The sequence below is a fragment of the Sus scrofa genome, chromosome 6 (assembly GCF_054392235.1).
Source record: "Sus scrofa isolate SSC_HxYL_T2T_F1_AM1 chromosome 6, Sscrofa_HxYL_maternal_Yorkshire_Landrace_v2.0, whole genome shotgun sequence".
NCBI classification, from domain to species: domain Eukaryota; kingdom Metazoa; phylum Chordata; class Mammalia; order Artiodactyla; family Suidae; genus Sus; species Sus scrofa.
This window is the reverse complement of record NC_139388.1, coordinates 3494495-3513904: the sequence shown is the minus strand read 5'-3', so window position 1 is coordinate 3513904 and position 19410 is coordinate 3494495. Positions and strand designations below refer to the sequence as shown.

General features: G+C 57.9%; 2 long non-coding RNA genes across 3 annotated transcripts in view; one reads left to right on the top strand and one right to left on the bottom strand.

Moving 5' to 3' along the window:
* The window catches only part of LOC146402154 (uncharacterized), a 33347-nt gene extending 17111 nt beyond the window's left edge, over positions 1 to 16236 (top strand). The window contains exon 2 of one of the 2 annotated variants that reach the window (XR_014805297.1): positions 13613 to 16236. This is a non-coding gene — a long non-coding RNA (uncharacterized LOC146402154). Of the gene's footprint in view, positions 1 to 13121 lie in introns of both variants that reach the window. The other variant, XR_014805296.1, reaches the window with a different exon arrangement.
* On the bottom strand, positions 10982 to 19165 carry LOC146402153 (uncharacterized). Its single transcript, XR_014805311.1, has 2 exons — positions 14563 to 19165; positions 10982 to 13106 (listed from the first exon to the last, which is right to left on the bottom strand). It is a non-coding gene; the product is annotated as an uncharacterized LOC146402153 (long non-coding RNA).
* Positions 19166 to 19410: the final 245 nt, after the last annotated feature.

The window sequence follows — 19410 nt, the reverse complement described above, 5'->3', positions numbered from 1 at the left end:
GGTGGCGGGAACGCTCAGTGCTGTCCCTGGCTCCTCGAGGAAGGAAGTTTAAGCAGGGCAGGCTCTTGGGTTCGGGGTGAGAGGAGACAGCAGTGGACAAGAAAGAGGTAAACAGAGAAGAGAGGCTGTGAACGGAGAAGCTCCTGAGGCAAAAGAGGGGCCCCAAATCATCAGATCATCGTGGTTTAAACCCAGGGCTCACGTGTGCCCCGCATTTCTGCGTCTCGCATGTAAGCCAGGGACCCCTCTCCGGGAGACGCCCTGCTACGAACAGCGCGCCCCCCTGCCCCCCGCCACTGCAAACAGGGAAGCTGGCGCAAGGACGCACAGTTAGGAGATGACTGTGGAATTTGAACGGGGCACTCTGGCTCCAGGGCCCTCATGAACTCCTGTCAAGCCTCACCGGCCTGCCCGCTACCAACCATCTCGGGTAGTCTCCAGGGCTCCACCTGCACAGGCTGCCAAGAAAGCTGGAGCTCTGGCCATCTCTTCCCAGCCATCTCGGGGCTCCTCCACGGGAAGTGGGCTCAGAGGAGCGGAGGGGCCCAGCTGCAGCGAGAGCCCGGGCAGGGCCACGCTCCTGGCTCCCACAGCTGGTGGACATCCAGCAGCGGCGAGGTCGTTTCTGATGGCCCCCAGCCCCTCTGCTGCCTCCTGCCTCCCGCCAATCTTCCTGGCCTTGCCCCTCAGATAAGGGGAGACGCACGAGCTCACTGCCTTGTCCCAGCCTGCACCACCGCCCAAGGGGCGGCTGCCCGGGGCCTCCCTCCGAGGCCAGCCAGCCCCTTGGCCAGACTCAGAGGGCTCGGCAGGCGGCTGGGGAGCGAGAGGCCGGGGCTCAGTTCCAGCCCCATGAGGACTCTTGCCCTTTCTGCCCTCCGGGCCTTTGCTCTCACTGGCCCTGATGCCCTGTTCCCATCTGGAAAACTCCCCACACCCTGGGGGATCCCCCCCTTCTATGAAGAGTGTGCTGTCACTTCTTCTGAGCCTGTACACGGCTGTGTCCCCTACCCGTCACAGCTGGGTGGCCTACTACCCCCAGCCCAGGGCATCACCAGGGCCTGGCACAGCGTCGGTGGTCCTGCCATAAGCCGCCACCCCTTGTGAGCTCCTCTGAAGCCAGGCCGTCTGGAGGCCCTCCCTCTACATCACCCCATCCGCCTGCAAGAGATGGAGGGTTTGGCCACCCCTCTCGGCAAGTCGCCCGGGCCGGGACCTGGAAGAGGCTCGTCCGGGCCTTCAGGGAGCCCCACATCGCCTCCAGAAGAGGAAAGGAGAGCTGCCCCTCCTAAGCCGTCAATTTCCCACTCCGCCTCCGGTGATCTAAACCCAAGTTGGAGTCCGAGAGCTAAAATAATATACATTCTCCGGTGACTAATGTGGGGGGAAATCCAGGGCTTCTCAGGAAATAAGAGTCCACAGGCTGTGTTACCTTCTGCTGGGAAACTCCCAGTTCCCACCAGAAAAACAAGAAAGACCATCAATTTCCAGGCAGCCGAGCCAGTGCAGGGCCCGGTCTGCGAGCGCGTTCCGCCGCCGGCGGCACGCGGAACACCTGTTCTGCAGCGGGAACAGACCTCTTCCGAATAAACACACGGCCTCGGGGAAGGAGCCTGGCTGGGGAGAGGCATCCATCCGCCCAGCTCCGGACATCCTGGACACCAGGCCAAGCGCTTCCTTCCAGTGTCTCGGAGAAAAATGGCATGCTCGTCTCGCCAATTCTTTTTTCCCTTTCAACCGGAGAACCATTCCGAGAATGCTCTCCAGAAAGCCAGAACGACCTGGAAATACTCGCCGGACTTGACAGAGTCCGGTGGCTTTCTTCACGCATTCCTTCCTTCATCGATTCCGTCGGCAGCTGCAGCTCGACACAGGATCCCACATGGGGGGCCCCGTGTGGAACCGGGGCCCTCTCCACGGGGCCCTCGCTGTCACTATCGCCCCGGGCCTGGCCCAGGCGGCTCGTCACCCACCAACGCGCATGTTCCTCTGGCTCTGTTAAAGCCACTGCCGGGCAGTCAGGACCTGTGCCCCCAAGCCCACCGGGCAAGGGGGTAGGAGCGTGTGACTCGGTGCAGAGTCCTTGTTAATGGACCACGGGAAGAAGGGACGGGGGGCCCCTGTGGCCCTGGCCGTGCCCTCTTTCCTCCCTGCATGCTGGAGGCAGAGGAGTCCAGCATCCCGGGGAGGGTAGAGCCACAAGCTGGAGGGAGCCTGGGCTCTCAAGCGACAACCTAGGAGCCCGCCTGCAACAGGCTGTTGAGTTTGCAAGAACCCGTGTGTCCATTGCACAGGCGTGGCCTCCTTGAGTGGCACAGAGCGCCCTGCGAGGCCAGGGGAGGGACGGGGGCGTGGCGTGGACATGTGGCGATACGCAAAAGCCCTCTGGGACTCTGACTGGAGGCTCCTCCAGAAATGACACGTGCCATCTGCACACGCGTGAGACCCTGCGTCCTACTGGGGCGGGTCATCTACTCTCCAAACCCATTTATGGGCATCTGCGAAAATCCTGCCGTAGATCCCCTAGCATTTGAGAATCCAGCTATCAGACCGCAGCGAGCTGTCAGAGTTATGAGTTGAAAGCAACAGAAACCATCTCCAGCTGATAAAAAGAGAAAAGGAATTTATTAGGGGACCCTGCTGTGGCTGACCACTGCTAACGAAGAGGGCAGGAGAGTCAGACTCTGAAGCTCCACCGACTACTAAGACCCCACGGCACCCATCCACTGAGCCCGGGCCACCTCACTGCCACCTCGGACGCTGCCTGCAGCTCCTGCCGGGGCTGGGAAACCGGGGAGCAGGCTCCGAGACGGGGGTTAGCCTGTGACACGGGTCTCAAGAGTGAGCAAGAGAAAGCAGAGCTGGGCAGAGGAGGACTGAGCTGTGACACAGTCCCAGCAAAGGACCCAGCCACCCGCACGGGAGCTCAGCGCTGGGCTGATCTTTCAGAGCTGCCCCAAGCCGGGGTGAGGGGCTGGGATTGCACCGCAGTGACAACAGCCAGCTAGGGGTCAGGGCCCGGCCAGAGACCGTCCAGGAGAGGTTAATAAAAGGAGACTCTTTGCGGGGGGGGGGGGGGGGGGCTGTGGGGAATCACAGGACGGAGCAGAGCCCGCCTCAGAGGGACAGGGGGCAGGGTTGCTTAAAACACAGAGAGGCAAGTCTGCAGAGGGTCAGCCCTCAGGAGCAGTTGCAGCCGAGCCCCAGTGACGCATCAGGGGAGCCCTGGGGAATGGACCGCCTGCCTGTCCCCTCCCGCCTTCCAGGCGAGAGAAGGTCACCCCCCTGACACGCCCCACGAGCTACCACCCAGTGATCTCGCTCTGCGTCCTCTCACACCGTCTCGCTCGTCCCGGGGCGCGATCCAGCCACGCTGAGCCCTCACCTTGACCTGACCTCCGGACGCAGCACCTGCCTGCTGTGACCAGGGTCAAGGCCCTGAGTCGCTCTGACTCCGTAAGGCAGGGGGCAGGGCTGGGGAGCCCACCTCCTGCACAGACGGTTCACACTGATGACTGGAAACGAGAGAAGGCGTGAAGACGTCGGCTGCCCTGTTGCTCTGGACGCCACTGAAGGGCCTGTTCTCCTGTCTTTTAGAATTTTCTAGGTGGGTTTAAGCTCTGCGTTTGTAACTGCCTTAATGACATTCCTGCCTCGGCGGCTTCTTTCTGGTGTCACCTCCCCACTCCCTGGTCATCCTTCCTGCACCCACCTCCCAAATGAACTCCCCACTCAAGACTTCACTGCAGGGTCTGCTCTGAGGACAAACTAAGACGAAGAAGCCCAGAGAGGTTAAGCCGCTCACCCAGGTCACACAGCCTCATTCAGGCTGCCGGCCGGGTCTCTCCTGCCCCAGACCCCGCTTGTCCTGGAAATGGTGGTATCCCCAAATTCAGAGATTCCCAAGTTCCTGGACATATGCCCAGCGAGTGTCAGGGTTCTGTCTTATGTGAGCCAGGAATGGCACAGACTTTGCTTCCAGGAAGGCTCCAGAAGGAGCCTGGCATTGCCTCCTGGCTGGTAGCCAGGCGCGTTCCTCCCGGGCACTCGGAATGCGGGGCCTTCTGTTCCTGTCCACAAAGCAGATGGGCCAGGGGGGTCTGCTCAGTGTCGGCGGAGTGAGCTCCAGCGCGAGGAGCAGCGACTTCGCGGGGGCGGGCCTGGCGCTCTGCATTCAGCACTGCACCCCACCTCCTCCCTCACGGCAGCCTCGCTCCCACCCACCCGCCAAACCGCGGCTCTGAGCGTGGCACTCCCCGGCCCACATCCCGGCCCGGGCCGCTCAAACAACATCCCAAGACCACCACCTGGACCGCAAGCCCCGCAAGGCCCGGCCCCCGGGTCCACACAGCCCCTCCTCACCCTCCTCCTCGTTCTGCCGTGTGCCGGGTCACTCCCAGGTCGGGGCAGGAGAGGCCGCCGAGCAGCGTGGCTGTGAGCTGACAGCCACCACGCGCTCGGGCCAGGTACCAGCTCTACAGGTGCTCTTAGCGGTGGGGGATTGTGAGGCGCAGACAGAAGCTCAGGACCGCCCGGGGCAACTTCGCTGGACACGGTCCAACGATAGGTTAGATCAGTAAGTGTTAGTTAGTCAGGTAGTTAGTGTTAGTAAGGTAGTTAGTGTTAGTTAGTAAGGTAGTAAGTGTTAGTAAGTTAGTTAGTAAGTGTGCCTGCTTCCAAGTGTTCAGCGAGCACTGGTCACTGGTCACCAGCCCATCGTCTGGCCAGGGTGGAACAGTGAGGACCATGGGAGCCACTGACAAGACATCTCAAGAGATGAAAATGGGGCTGAAGGGGAGGCCTTGGAGGGCTTCCAGGAGGAGGTGGCATTTGAGTTGGGCTGGGACGGCAGGAAGGGTTTAAAGACATAGGAAAGGACTCTGGAGCAGCGGGGACAGTCAGCATTTGCGGTGACATCAGACACTTAGCCGCAAGGGTGTGTGTTCAGCTCAATGGGAGGAGCTCCAGGAAAGGCAGGGAAGGTGACTCAGGGGAAAGGCACAAGGACCCGTTCACCGAGGAGGCCCGTCTGAGCGCCCGTTTTCCGTGGCAAGTTCCTGGGGCGTTTCGAGTGGAGTGTGAAGTCACATTTACACAGAGGGGTGGAACTTCCCGAGCAGCCACTTATCCCGCACAGTAGGTCTGCAGGGCTTGTGGGAGGCTGGGCTGTGGATCCCATTTCCCTCGGCCCTGGGCATCCTGGGAGAGGCTGCTCGGCGAGAGCAGGCCGGGCTTGGTTGCTGTTCTATTTTTGCGCCCGCGAACGTCTGGGGGCACATTTCCCGAGTGGACGCATGTGTTTAATTTGGCGGCAGGTCGTAGGCAGGGGTTGGGAAGCCCTCGAGATATTTGGAGCTGGCGAGGGATGGTCATTGGCTTATAACAAATTTGCATTCCTATACATCAGCTCCGGGCTAGGCTGGGAAAGGAGGCTTATTCATCAAGAAGGTGGAATTTGGCCCCCAGGGGTGCTGGCTTCCATTCCTCTCCCTTGCCCATGTAATCAATCATGCAAACAGCAAGTCATCTGTAAGGAGCAACAGAGTCACGTCCTGCGTGTGCCGGGCCCTGGCACGGCCGTGGGCAGTGGGGTTGGCCATCAGGACGTTTACACCGTCTCAGGGCTGCAGCCGGACGTGTCTCCCGCCCCCATTAACTCAGGTGTTGCCATCCAAACCCTGCGGGATGCTCTCTGGGGGTGGGGCCTCTGGGAGGGGACGCCAGGCAGGTGGCATCCTCACGAGGGGACTGGCACCTTTATCAGCAGAGGGGAGGGGTTCACGTCTCCCCACCAGGTGAGGGCAGAGAAGGCGGCGGGCTGCAGGCAGGGAAGACTCCTCACCAGGAGCCCACCTGGCAGCGCCTCAATCTTGGCTTTCGGCCCCCGGCGCCCTGGGAAGGCCGGGTCTGCTGTTTAAGGCCCCCAGTCTGCGGGGTTTTGTGACAGCCGGCCCGGCCGGAGGGGAGCACAGAGGACGGGGCCGTAAGCGGGATGGAAACCCGGGCTGATGGGGGTCAGAGTCGGAGCAGGTCAGCGGGGGCTTGGGTGGAGGTGATCGGGAGGCAGCCCCCGCCCCCCGCCCGCTTTAGTAACAAAAGCCCTTTCCAAAGCTTTCGTGGGACATGTGGCCACCAAGCTGGGGACTCCGCTTCTCCGCCTCCCGTGCGGCTGGGTGTGGTCACGTGCCTGCACCCCCGCCAGGGCGGGATGCAGTCCATGCCCTGCCTGCACCCCCGCCGCCTGTCCTGGCTGCCGCACCGACGTGGCGCTGGGGGTTGGCTTCAGTCATCCGGGCAAGAACATCGCCAGGAGACGACAGAACAGGAGGGGGAATGCAGGGGCCTGGGTCCCCGTGCGGCTTCATGGAGCAGGGCCGTCTAGCCATCCTGGACTGCCCACGCCTGAGAGAGGAACGGGCCTCCGCAGTGTGAGCCACTGTCCCCAGAGCCGCCGTCTGGAGGGGTCTTTTGTTGCAGCCGCTGAGCCTCAACCTGGCTGATCCATGGGCTGAACTGGAAATCCGCCCCCTGGGGACTGCCCTTCTCACCTCGAGAGGCTTCTGTTTTTATCTTGGGAGGAAGCTGGCTGCGCATTCAGTGGTTTGATACAAAGGCAACTGAGGGCGCTCCAGGCAGAGCGGAGGCCCGTGGGGGTGAGGCTTCTACCCCCACACAGCGGCCGAGACAGGTGTGTCCCCTAGAGAAGCACAGGAGGACTTGGTACATTCAGGGCAGAAGGGACGGCAGGGACCCGGGGGAGATGCTTGAAGGTGACTTTGGGGAGCCCACCCTTTCAGAAGGCATGGCGACCGAGGGTCAACGGGCATGGGGTCAGATTTGGACGCCACCCCGTCACTAACGTGGTAGTCACTGTCTGTGACAACTCCGGCCGATCTCCCTGGCGCTTCGCTCTCAGCTTCTCAGCACACGGCCGGAGGGCGCTTCCAGGACCACGAAACCAGTCCTGGCTGCTAAGTTGTGAGTGCCACACTTCCAGGCCAGACTATTTAATTTCTGTCCCGAGACCCCTGAGAGCTTCCTTGTCCCCAGTGTCACAGATGCCGGCAGAGTCCAAGACAGCTGCGGCGGCGTCCACCGGGGTCCCCGAGCGACCTCAATGTCTCAACACCTCACGCTGAGCCTGTGGCGTGAGCATCACCAAACCCCTGCCTTGTTAAGCCCTGGAGATTTTTTTTTATTATTATTGCAGTAGAACCTCAACCATCCTGACGGATGCACTGGCTGTGTGACCATAGGTGAATTACTCAGCTTCTCTGAGCCTCGGTTTCCTCACCCTCAGTTCCTTGGGACATGAGGACGCTGCTTCTTACCTAACTCAGCCTGTGGACAGATTACAGGAAAAAACGGCTCTGTCAAGTGCTTAGCACAGACCCTGGCATTAGTTGGTCTCAATCAGCTCTTCTGATGCCTGCCCGTTGATCCTGACTGGTGGACGCTCTGCCCTCGCCCTGCCCCGACTCTCACTTTTCCATCGTTTCCTTCTTCCTCGACCTTATTCCCGGACGGCTCAGCTTGGCTGAGGCCCCTGGGCTTTGACGTGTGCTGTTTGACACCAGGGTGACATGTTACAAACTCCAGGAACCTCTGTCAGGAAGGCAAGGCAGCAGCGCTAGTTAGTTTCCCTGAGGTTGTAGGTTTTTAATTCTTTGAGTCCACCCTTTCCATTAGCTGAACTTTTACAGCTTGGAAAGAAGACAGAAGATTGTACACACTTCCAAGAATTCTTGAGGCCAGTTCCATGCAGTACGGGGCTCATTAAACATGCACCTATGTCCAAGTGTGGGACCCAGAGACTTTAAAGGCCCCGTGGAGAGCTGGGCGTGCTCCCCAAGAGCAGGAGCAGGGTCTGCCCCTGGGCCGTCTGGTTTGGCAGGACAGCAAGGGACACTGGCTCTGGGGCCAGGTGGCCCGAGTCCCAGCCACGGCTCTGCCACGGACACCTGGCTCCCTACCTTTGCTGAGTCTTAGTTCCAACTCTGTGAAGTGGGATGACAAGAGGGTCTTCTTCGGAGGACCGTTCTTGGGTTAAAGCAGTTGACCCGCACAAAGCATTTAAGAACCACGACTGCCTTAAAGCCAAAGCTCAGAAAATTCCAGCTGCGGTTATTCCCATTATTCGTTCCTATTTGGATCTGGACGAGCCTGCCTCTCCTCTGCCTGCCTTCTCCTCCTGTGGGCTCTTTCCTGCCCATCCAACCGTCTCAGCCACAGTGTCTGACATACCGATGAGGCGGGATTCCCTGTGTGGCAAGTCACAAAGAATGTGCTAGAAAGGGTTGTTCAAGTTCTGGAATTGCTGAAATACGCCCAGGAGTCATTCCTTGCTTTATCGATTAGACCTGGTTTATAAAGGACTCACTCCTTGTTTTATCAATTAGACCCAGTTTCCCATCCCTCTCCTAGCATCACTCTCATTTTCAGGTTCTAGTGAGCTCTTTTTTAAAACAGCAGCTCTTTTGTTGAAAGTTTTCACAAATAAAGTAAGTGGGAAAGAATTAGAAAATATAGATAAGCAGAAATAAGAACTCGAGAATCACTAGCTACACGCCAGCCAAGGGGGCCACTGCTGACCTGGGGACATCCTGGCTCCGCCCAGAAATCCGCAGGAGAATCACCGGGTAACATCTGCTGCTAAGACCCTAGCCCTGCTGACCCTCACGGCCATTCTGAAACCCATGTTGCTTTTTTTCCAGGTAAGTCACTGGGGCTCAGAATGCGTAAAACACCTTCTCGTCATCACATGAGGTGTGAGCTGTGGGCTCACCAGGGATTTCAGGGGGTGGGGGGCAGGGAGACGAGGAGGGGGCTGAAGAGGTGGGATTTCAGGGGGTGGGGGGCAGGGAGACGAGGAGGGGGCTGAAGAGGTGGTCTCTGCAGTGTGGGCTGCATCCTGGAGCTGGTTCCACCGTGAGTCAGTGGTTGGTCCAGGTCTTGCGGGCTAGGTGGGCTTGTAGCTCCCTGGTCAAGGGGGCCCCCACTGGGCCAAGGGTACTTCTGCAGAGGAGGGGCAGCTGAGAGTGCTGGGCAGGCAGCAGGGGGAGGGGGGGGCACGGGCTGCTGAAGGGGCTCCGGGCAGGGCACCCGCAGCAGGCCGTCTGCTGCCTGGGTCAGTCGTCCTTCTTCTGCTCAGCGCATCCCCTTTCCCAGGTACCTTGCCCCGGGCCCTCTGAAGGAGCCAGGGGACAATGTGGGCCTGTGGCTTCCAGCTGAGTTTGGCCAGCGACAGGAGTGGAGGGTGGCAAGCAGGGGGCTGCACCCCCTCCCAAAGGCTTCGGCGCCCTTAGCCAGCCCCCCGCCACGGCCCCCTCTCCATTTCCTCTCCCCGGCGCGGCTGGGGAGGGCAGGCTCCCTGGGTCCAGCCTGGGGACACAGCTTGTTTCCATGACCCTTTATCAACCTCTCTGCAGTTACCCAGTTCAAGGTGCCCTTTCTGTCCCGCCAGGGCCCAACGGGCACAGGGGCTTGGAGTCCAGCAGGAAGACAGTCGGATCCAGAAACACGTGCCGGGAGGAGAAATCAGAGCAACCCAAGGATTCCAGGGGTCCTGCTCAGAGGACACCAGGAGGCCTGCGGGAGGGCTGGCCCCCCAGCGACGTACCGCGACCCCCGTGAAATGGGAAATGCTTTAATTCACTTTGGTGAGGGCTTTTCCAGGGTCAGGCCCTGTGCTGCAAACGGGCAGGGGTGTCTGCTTCCCCGACAGAGTAATCATTCCAGCAGGCCAGCCAGAGAGCCAAGAGGCAAAGAAACAAACCCCCAAGATCACCAGGGACGGGACAGCGGTCCGGAGGGGCCTGCAGAGTGGCCGCATCCCAGGTCAGCCCTGGCCAGAGTGTGGTGGGTCCCACAGCCGACGTGAGGCGCCACGCGATCGCAGTGCCAATCAAACCAACCTTCACACGTTTCCCTCCCGGAAGAGAAAGCTTCTTTCGACTCTTCTGATTAAGCCTGGGAGAAAGCCCCCATCCGGCACGCGGTCACTCTCTGAGCAGCAGCAATCACAGGCCCCCTGCGCCCCTTCCAACAGACAGAGAGCAGGTGGCAACCAGCCTGACCCCAGCAGCACCATTTTCCTGTTCAGTTCTTATCCGTACAGTTACTTGGTATTCGGGGCCATGATACTGGATTTCTATTTACAGCAGAGAGAGAGTTTCCTTTTAAAAATAAAGCCATTTAAAAAGCAGAAGAGGAGTCCAGTAACCAAAAAGACTAAATAGTTAAGAATTCGGGTTGGGAGGGAGGCGTGGCAAGATCAGGAAGGAGCCGCCCTGGACGCCGCGATTTCGGACCTTCTAGGGTTGTATGGGCTGAAGCAGTGGTTCTCAAAGAGGGTATCCCGCCAGCAGCATCACCTCCCCGGGGAGCTTGTGAGAAATTCAACATCTCAGACACCAGCCCAGCCCCATGGACTCAAACCCCCACCTCTACCGCCACCAGCGGGGCTCAGCCAAATATCTTTTATTCGCCACACCCCGCAGGGGACTCTGCCTCCTGCTCAGATGTCAGAATGGCCACCCACACCCCTCGGCCACAGCTGCGCTGTTCCTGCTCCGACGGAGGAGAAACTACTTAGGAGCAGAAACAGTGCAGCAGGACTCCGGGGGCTTGGCCTGGCAGAGGGCCCGCGACCACACTGTTCAGAGACCTTGCAGCTTTCAGCGCTCGATTTGCTCAAGACGGATGTTTAGGATTTTGCCAAATGGATTCACGACGCCAGCCCCCTTCACGCTTTGCTCAAAGCCTGCTTTCTGAAACGGCGAGCAGGGACCTGGCGCTGGCACCCTGCAGGGACGAGGTGAGGAGGAAGGTACTGCCACCTGGCAGGGTCTCCAAGCTTGCGCGATGGTGACCCCCGCCCCCCACCTAGGAGACAGAACGCAGGGCAAGAGGCTCACGAAGCGACACCTAACCTCTCCGGGAGCCTTGCACTTGGGTCATTTTTATCCTCTTTTCATTGTTGTTTTGTGTGTGTGTGTGTGTGTTTTGGTTTTGTTTTCTTAATGCCGGTCTTGATGCATGAAACTGATACAGATCAGGGCTCGGCAACTTTGTCCTCAAAGGGCCAGACACTGAGGAGTTTATGCTTCTTGGTCACGTGGTTTCGGCCACACCGTCTCACACCTGCCCTTGCAGCGTGTTCCGTGAAACGTCAGCTAAAGGCCGGGCAGCGTGGCGCCTGCTATGGGCTGTGTGAGCATCAGCCCCGGTTGCCCCCAGCGTCCAGGCATCCCTTCCTCCGGGGGCTGGGGTGCTGCTGCGGGTGGCCGTCTCAGAAACTGCCCTCAGCCGGAGGGAGCGGCCCGCACCTAGGACTGGGCAGGCGCTGGGTTCGGGACGGCTCCTCCTGTGATGGGCCTTGGCCGCGACCGCGGCCGCCCCGCCGACTCCCGACCCAGGCACTGTCTGAGGTCTCAAGAAAGCGTGTCACACACAGCGTCTTTCTCAGGGACCCCGTGGCCACCAAACGCCGCAGCCGGCCATGAGAGAAACGCCGAATGCATCCACTTCTTGGGCTCAGGAGGCAGGGCCCCGAGTCCGAGACCCGAGGACCAAATCTGGCAGCCCTGCCGGCCCCTCCCTCCCAACAGCGGCTGAAAGCTCCCCTGCAAACCCAGGTCGCAGAGATGCTGGCGGGGCTTGGGAGGGACGACGCTGCTGGTCATGAGACTCCTTGTATTAGCCCCAGAGGCCCCGATATCCGGGGATTTTTGTTGGGCAGTGAGGTACCTATTTATCCCGCAGATAAACAGGTCCCTGGAGCACTCGGCTCCCACCTCCTCCAGCCCCTCCATCAGCTGAGAGAAGAAAATCTGTCTCTTTTCAGTCCCTGTCATCTCAAGACGTAGAGATTGGGCAGAAGAGATGTGTCCAGGCTGTGCCGTCCCCCCTAAACCAGCCCCTGGGGGAAGGCTTCCTGGCACTGCTGTTAAGTGAAACAACAAGAAGGTTTAAGAGCAAAACACCTGCTATAAACGGACCCAGGGACAGAGACAGACAGAGAAATCATAGAAAACCGTCATGAAAAGAGAGACGCTCCAGGGAAACGGATAAACAAACTGTGGTACGTCCACACAATGCAATGCTACTCGGCAATTTTTTAAAAAATCACCAGTGCCGGCAACACAGATGAAAATTTGAAATACTTTGCTGAATGAAAGAAGCCCGACACAGGAGAATGGACGCTGTCTGGGTTCACTCGGGTTAAGTTCTTGGGCAGGAAACCTCATCACCAGGGATAGAAAGCACACTGGCGGTTGGGCAGGGCCAGGGAGGAGGGCTGCCGACCGCCGGGGAGGGCCCGGGAAGCTCCCAGGGCGATGGGCACCCCGTGTCTGGACCCTGGTGGTGGTTACGGAACGGCGTGCCACTGTCAACCTCATCAAACTGCACTCTCAACGTGGGCAAATATCACTGGCGTTTTAAGAGGTGGAAACCAAATCCTACCCCCTTGAGTCGAGGCCAGACTTGGTGACTCACTTCAAACAAAGAGAATAAGTGGAAGTGCCGGTGTGACTTCGGAGACGTGGTCATTAAGACACTGCAGCTTCTATTTTGGTCTCTCTTGGTTCATTCCCTCTGGGGGAGCCAGCGGCTCTGATAGGATGCTGAGCCGCCCCACGCAGAGGCCCTGGAGGGGAAGCGCTGAGGCCTCCCACCAGCAGCCACGGGAGAGAGCAGCTCCTCCAGCCCTGGTCGAACTTTCAGATGAGACGGCAGCCCCACTATATTCCAACTGCATCCTCTTGAAACATCCAGCTAAGCCCTTCCTGAGTTCCAGACCCTCAGAAACGATGAGATAATAAATGTTTGTCGTTTTAAGCCACTAAGCTTGAGGCAATGCATCACTCAGTAAGAGATAAGAAATCAGACAGAGGAGTTCCCGCTGTGGCACAGTGGAAACGAATCTGACTAGGAACCACGAGGTTGCAGGTTTGATCCCTGGCCTCGCTCAGTGGGTTAAGGATCCAGTGCTGCTGTGAGCTGTGGTGTGGGTCGCAGATGCGGCTTGGATCTGGCATTGTTGTGGCTGTGGCTGTGGTGTAGGCTGGCAGCTACAGTTCCGATTAGACCCCTGGCCTGGGAACCTCCATATGCTGCAGGTGTGGCCCTAAAATGGAAAAAAAAAAAAAAAAAAAAAGACTGGAAGGCAGACCTATCAGCAACCAGACCAGTGCCTGGCATGCGGCAGGCACTCAAACTGCTATCTGGTGAGTGAATGGCAAATGAGCACAGAAACGAACTCATAAAGAAGTGAGAACGACCTCGGAAGAGTGCACGACAGCCCCAAGGGGACGAAGATACCGTTCGCTGTGGGGCTACTGTGCGCAGACCCTTCCCCACACTAGCTGGTTAATCCTCACCAACAGCCCCCCGGGTGAGTAACTGTGGTCAGACTTAGTGCAGGTGGGGAACCGGAGCCCCTTGCCCACAGCTCCCCTGTGCACAGGGCAGCCCCTCTCCCTGGGCGAAGCCCTCTCATTACCAACACCCCCACCCCCGGCTCGGTGCACTTGTTACACCGGATGAACCTGCACGCACACGGCCCCATCACCAGGAGTCTGCACTTCACATCGGGGTCCCAGGCATGGAGCACCTTCACCCCCAGAGCCCTCGGTTCCTGGCACACGCCTTCTGCACGGCACAGCATAACCGATGGTTGCTGAACTGAGTCTGAAGAGGGAAGAAAAGTGATGGAGGGAAGAAGCGAGATGCAAACACGAGAAGTCAGGCCTCGAAGAGGACACCACGGCGCGGAGAGATTACATGACTCAGACACAAACCACGGGCTGGTCGTGACCCAACTAGACTGAGCTTGAGAAACGGGAGCCGAGCAGCTTCTCATCGCCGGGGCTCCCCCATTTGTCATTGTCACTGTGTGATTTTATTTCACTTTTTAAATGATTGCAAAGTAATACGTGGTTTTTGTTTGCAGGGAGTGAAACTACAGAAGAACCTAAAATTTTCCCTTGTTAGCTGTTCCCTCATCCAACAGCCTATGGGGGTTCACCGTCCTGATCACAGGCTCGCTTTCGTACAGTGGCAACGGGCATAGGATATGGTCTTCCCACCTTGGCACGATGGCTGGATAGGTTGGTGGTCGTGCGGGGCTGTCCGAAGCGTCGCAGGATGGCTGGTGGTACCCTGCTGCCCCACGCCCAAGCTTTAACAACTGAAAAGGTCTTTAGAGATTGCCAAACGGCCTGGGCACCGCGCCCCAGCTGAGAGCCCCTGCCACACGGCAGCCTGCGTTCACTTCCTCCGAGTCGTCGGCGCTTCCCAGGCCACACACGTCTAACACAGGATTTTTCGACAGACGCTCGGACTGCATCTGAGCCACGGGCCGGATTCTATTAACCAACACTCCTGGGGGGGCATCACGTTCCAGTCTTACTCGGTTTGTTTCCAAGCATCACTGGAGTCACCACCTCTGCTGAGGAATAGCAACCTCAGCCCTGCGTCTGGTCCAAAAAAAAGTTTTTTTCTTTGTTCTCTAGAAAGTGCCCCGGGAAGTCTGGGTGGACTGTGGCTTCTGTAAGGAACTCTCTGGCAGAAGGAACTGCTTTCAAAGGCTTGGCAAGCACGGCCTTCACCTTGCTGTGGACTTCCTGTGACGAGCTGGGGCCCCGAGATGCTAAACAATAGAGGCTCAGTGGCACGACCTCGCTCCGCGCTGCTGGAAATCACTACAAAAGCTCAACTCTGCTTTCGCAACCTAATTGTTCAGAACTAATTTAAAATGTTTGATTAAGCCAGGGTCTGAAAGGGCAGCCTCGGGCTGTTCTTATTTCCTCGGAAGAGTTAATTACAGAGAAGCCGGTTGACCCGGCCAACGGACTGGATGAAATGCCTCAAACAGGGCTCCTGGTGGAGTAATGCAGACGAGCCCGCACTCGGGGTCGGAAAACCTGGGTTTCTGGACCTGCTGTGTGGACTCATGACACTCACAGAAACTGCCTGGGCCTCAGTTTCCTCGTCTATAAAATGGGAGCGATGACACCTCCTTCATCTGACTCCCAGAGATCTTAGGACGGTCTCATGAGTGTCTGTGTCCACAGATGCTTCGTAAACCGTCGTGTCTCATAGGAACGCACATGACAGGTGGGATTCTTATTCGGGGAGCGGGCTTTCTAAGTGTGAGGCTCTGTCCTGAATTAGATTCTGGCTCCCTCAGGATTCAGGGCAGGAAAGAGAAGCCACTCTAAAAACTCAGATGACAACAAGCGATGGCAAAAGGATGTGGAGACGCTGGAAGCCTCGTCGCCTGCTGGGGGGACCATAAAACGGTGCAAGGCCACCTGGCGGTTCCTCCCGCAATGAAATGCAAGGTCTCCCTAAGGTCCACTCCTAAGTACACACCCAAGAGCACTAAACACACACCCACGCAAACACTTGTATGCGATTGATCACAGCAGCATCACTCACCGGAGCCAAAAAGTGGAGGCAACTCAAATGCCCCCCGAAAGGTGAATGAAGACACAAACTGTGGTCCAGCCACACGATCCGCGGCTGCGCGCTACCACGCAGGCGGGTCCTGAACACGCCACGCCGGGCGAAACAAGTCAGACACGACAGGCCACACTGCACGACGATTTATGATTCGATCTGTATGGAATGTCTAGCAGAGACAAACCCACAGACAGAAAGGAGATGAGGGGTTGACTGGGCTGGGGCCAGAGACGTCGCTTGCTAAGGGATTTCTTTTCGAGGTGATGAAATGTCCTCTCGTGGCTGTTGCACACGTCTGCGAAAGGCAGCCGTGCTGAGGGAACTCTTGGGTGATACACCAAATCATGTTATTTACATCCTCGACTTTCAGGTCCAGCAGGACGACGAGGGCGTGCCCTTGGGTTTGACGCGCCTGTCATTTCCCGTCAGCAGGTCGCAGGTAACACGCAGGAGATGCTCCGAAGATAAAGGTGATGAGATGAGAGAATGAGCACGTGGAAGAGGAGAAAGGAGCCCTGCTGTAAGAGGTGTAGTTAAGGATAACGCACGTATCCGAATAGTAACGTGGCACGAGTGTTCTCCGTGCCTTGCTTCGCTGAATCGGCTTCTGTTTCGGACCTTTCTTTGGCCTACGGATTTACTAAGTTATCTATTTATCTAGCTGCAGGGCCGCACCCGCACAATACGGAGGTTCCCAGGCGAGGGGTGGAATCGGAGCTGCAGCCGCCGGCCTACCCCACAGCCACAGCAACGCCGGATCCGAGCCGCATCTGTGACCCACCCCGCAGCTCACGGGAACACTGGATCCCCGACCCACTGAGCGAGGCCAGGGATCGAACCCGCAGCCTCACGCGCTCCAGTCGGATTCGTTGCTGCTGCGCCAGGAAGGGAACTCCCTGTTTTGCCTCTTTAGATCTGATTTATCCAAAGGCCAATGATAAAAATAATGCTGTTGACACGTGTTTACCCACTCGTTCAGTCATTCCTGAAGCCTTTGCTCCACGCCCGAGCGCTCGGCGGTGCTAATGCCGCTGACCCACACACAGCCCCCTCTTCAGGTAGGTCCTGCTCTCACCCCCACCTGATCAATGAAGGCACTGAGGCCTCACTGGCTCTGGCGGCGTGCGGGCCTGAGCCGTAACTGCGCACAAGGTTACACACCGTGGCACGGGCGCAGCGAAACTGTGCAAACTCGGTGTCCAGCAAATACTAAGTAAATTCTGGTTCAGACTTTGAGTAGAATATAAGTCAGCTGTTCAAAAAGAATAAGGCAGATGTGTAGATACTGATATGGAAGTAGCTCCAAGAAAGGGGGCAAGAAATAGCAAGCGACAGAACAGCAGGTGTCATGTGCTGCTCCGCACTTTCCGGTACCTCTTCCAATTACATCTGGAGAGACACCAAGGAAACGGTGAGAGCGTGTCCTGCCGAGCGGCTGGGTATGCCATCGGTAGAGGCACGCGTGCGCTGCAATAACAAACAGCCCCAAAATCTAAGCGGCTTAAATAACAGAGGTTTATTGTTCATACACACAAGATCACATGGCACAACAGGGCTTCTCGGCTCATATATTTCTCAGGGATGGAGGGAGCCTCCGCCATCCCAAATGTGCAGCTGTCCCACGAAGAGAGCCCGGCGGGGGGACTCGAGCTGACAATGAACTCCAGCCTGGAAACAGCACGTGTCAACTCTGCTCGCAAGCCCTGGGGCAGCACGTGCCACGTGAGGGCAGCCAGGAAACGCACATCTTTGTGTGCCTGGAGGTGGAGAGGCTCTGAGCAGCCCTGGCGCCCCGGACCTGGGGTCAGGCGACGGCGGGAGGATTGCTTTCCTCCGCAGACCCTTCCCAACCCTGGAACGTTTTCCTCGGGTACATCCTGCCAGCCGCAAGCTGAAAGGTGCCAAAGGTGCCTCCACGTGAGCATTCGGTCCCAGGTAACCCGCAGGGACCACAGATCTTGCCGGCGGAGAGGAGGAGGACAACTGCAGGCCACGAGACTTTCCACATGCATTTAAAGAGCACCTACTGTGTGCTGGGGGTGGGCTCTGCAATGGACATGCATGGCGAAATAAGACCTGGTCCACCTCGCCAGGACATCAGAGCCAGAGGCAAGCCTCGGCATGTAAGTGGGTTGAAATCCAGTCTCTCCGGGGTATCCTCGTTTGCCCCACCTGTAAAATGGGCCTCCAAACACCCTTTGAAAGGTTTCCCCAGTGTGGATCTGGGTGGACTGAACTCAAGTCCCTTGGCCCAAGAGACACGGCCCCGTGGCCAGCAGGTGCGTAGCCTGCCTTCCTCGCAGCGTCTGCCACGGGACGAGGGGGCCGCCCGGGAGGTCCCATCCTCTCGGTTTTCCTCCTTCCTCTCGTTCCCCCCTTCCTGCTAAGGGACCAGCTCTCTGGGGTGGATCAGACCACTTGTCCTTCTGTGAAACTGCATCAGTCTTGATCTCCCCACTCAACACAGCCACACAGACCATGTCAGAAGCTCTTTGTGGGGAATAATCTGCTGAGTATCTTATCAAAACCCTGAAAGCTGTAATTCAGTTCAGAGGGGGGCATTGGCGGGCTGCAAAGGGGAGGGGGAGACGGCCAGAACGCTGGGATTATCAAGATTTGGATTAGCAAGCAGTTTCCTGAGCGCCCCGACTTCACAGATGAGGTCAGAGAGGTCCGCCCGGAATGGAGCCCATTAATCTCCCTGTTGTTAGCGAGGAAACGTTGGAAAGTGCAGGTGTTAACAGTCTCCGTGTTATTTTTGGGAGAATGTGAATTGAACACTCGCAGGAAGTGTACTATTCCCTTGCCAGCATCCTGGAGTATTATTTTAGGCAGCAGAACTGAGGCGCATGAGCAGAGGCCGGCTTTCAGCACACCTTTAAGGCAAGGAGGCTCCTTCCCCCGCGAGAATGTTGCTGCAACGTTGAGGAAAACGGCAATAACCACAGGCGCTGCAAGCACGCCCGGCCAGGGTCACCCGTCGACCTTCCCAGAAAAGCCACGCCAGTCCTCTCGGCCACAGCCCGTGCGCCTCGGCGGCAGTGTGGACCCGTCCTAGCTCTGCGGAACATACGGGCTAAGCTGAACACCACCAGCCGGCGGGCATGCACACACATGAACACACACACACACACCCCAACTCAGAGTGCACACTTCCGCCTCTAGGGGCTGTCTCCCCAATGATTCAAGGAGTTTATTCTTTAAGGGCATATTAAAACTTCTAAAGTTCCACCAAACAAACAAAAAACTAAAAGAGGGTATTCAACCATCCTCAGACAGGTTCTGTTGGGGATGCGCTGGAATCTTCTCTTTTGGCCCCTCCAACTGCACAGCACTTTGCGGGAAATGTTAAGAGCAAAACCCCCAAAGCCTGTCAGGCTTCCCGCTCCTGGTCGGGCTCTCCTGGGCAGGTTTCTTAACCTCTCTGTGCCCGTTTCTCCATCTGGAAGACGAGGGCGGGTGTGGCTGTGATCAAGCTGTTGTGCTGAATTAATGCAAGTACAGGTACGCTTGGCGACGGCGCAGATTCTGACCCAGGCCACCGCCAGCAAGTGAATATTGCAAAAGAGTGAGTACGCGGTTTCTAAACACTTCCCAGGGCATGTAAAAGTCACATCGTACACCTGAAACTAAGGCAACGTTGTCACCCAACTACGTATCCATCAAGAGTCACGTTCGCGCCATCCTGCACGTGGAGGGCGTGTCCACTAGCATCACGTCCAGCCAACGGCGTACAGACCTTAACGAGACAGACGTTATCACTAATACACGCTATGACATCGAAGTAACAGCTGGGATCACGGAGCAGGACCACAAGAGCAGGCGTAAGAGTAATTTTAACAAGTTTAGAGTTCCCGTCGTGGCGCAGTGGTTGACGAATCTGAGTAGGAACCAGGAGGTGGCAGGTTTGATCCCTGGCCTCACTCAGTGGGTTAAGGATCT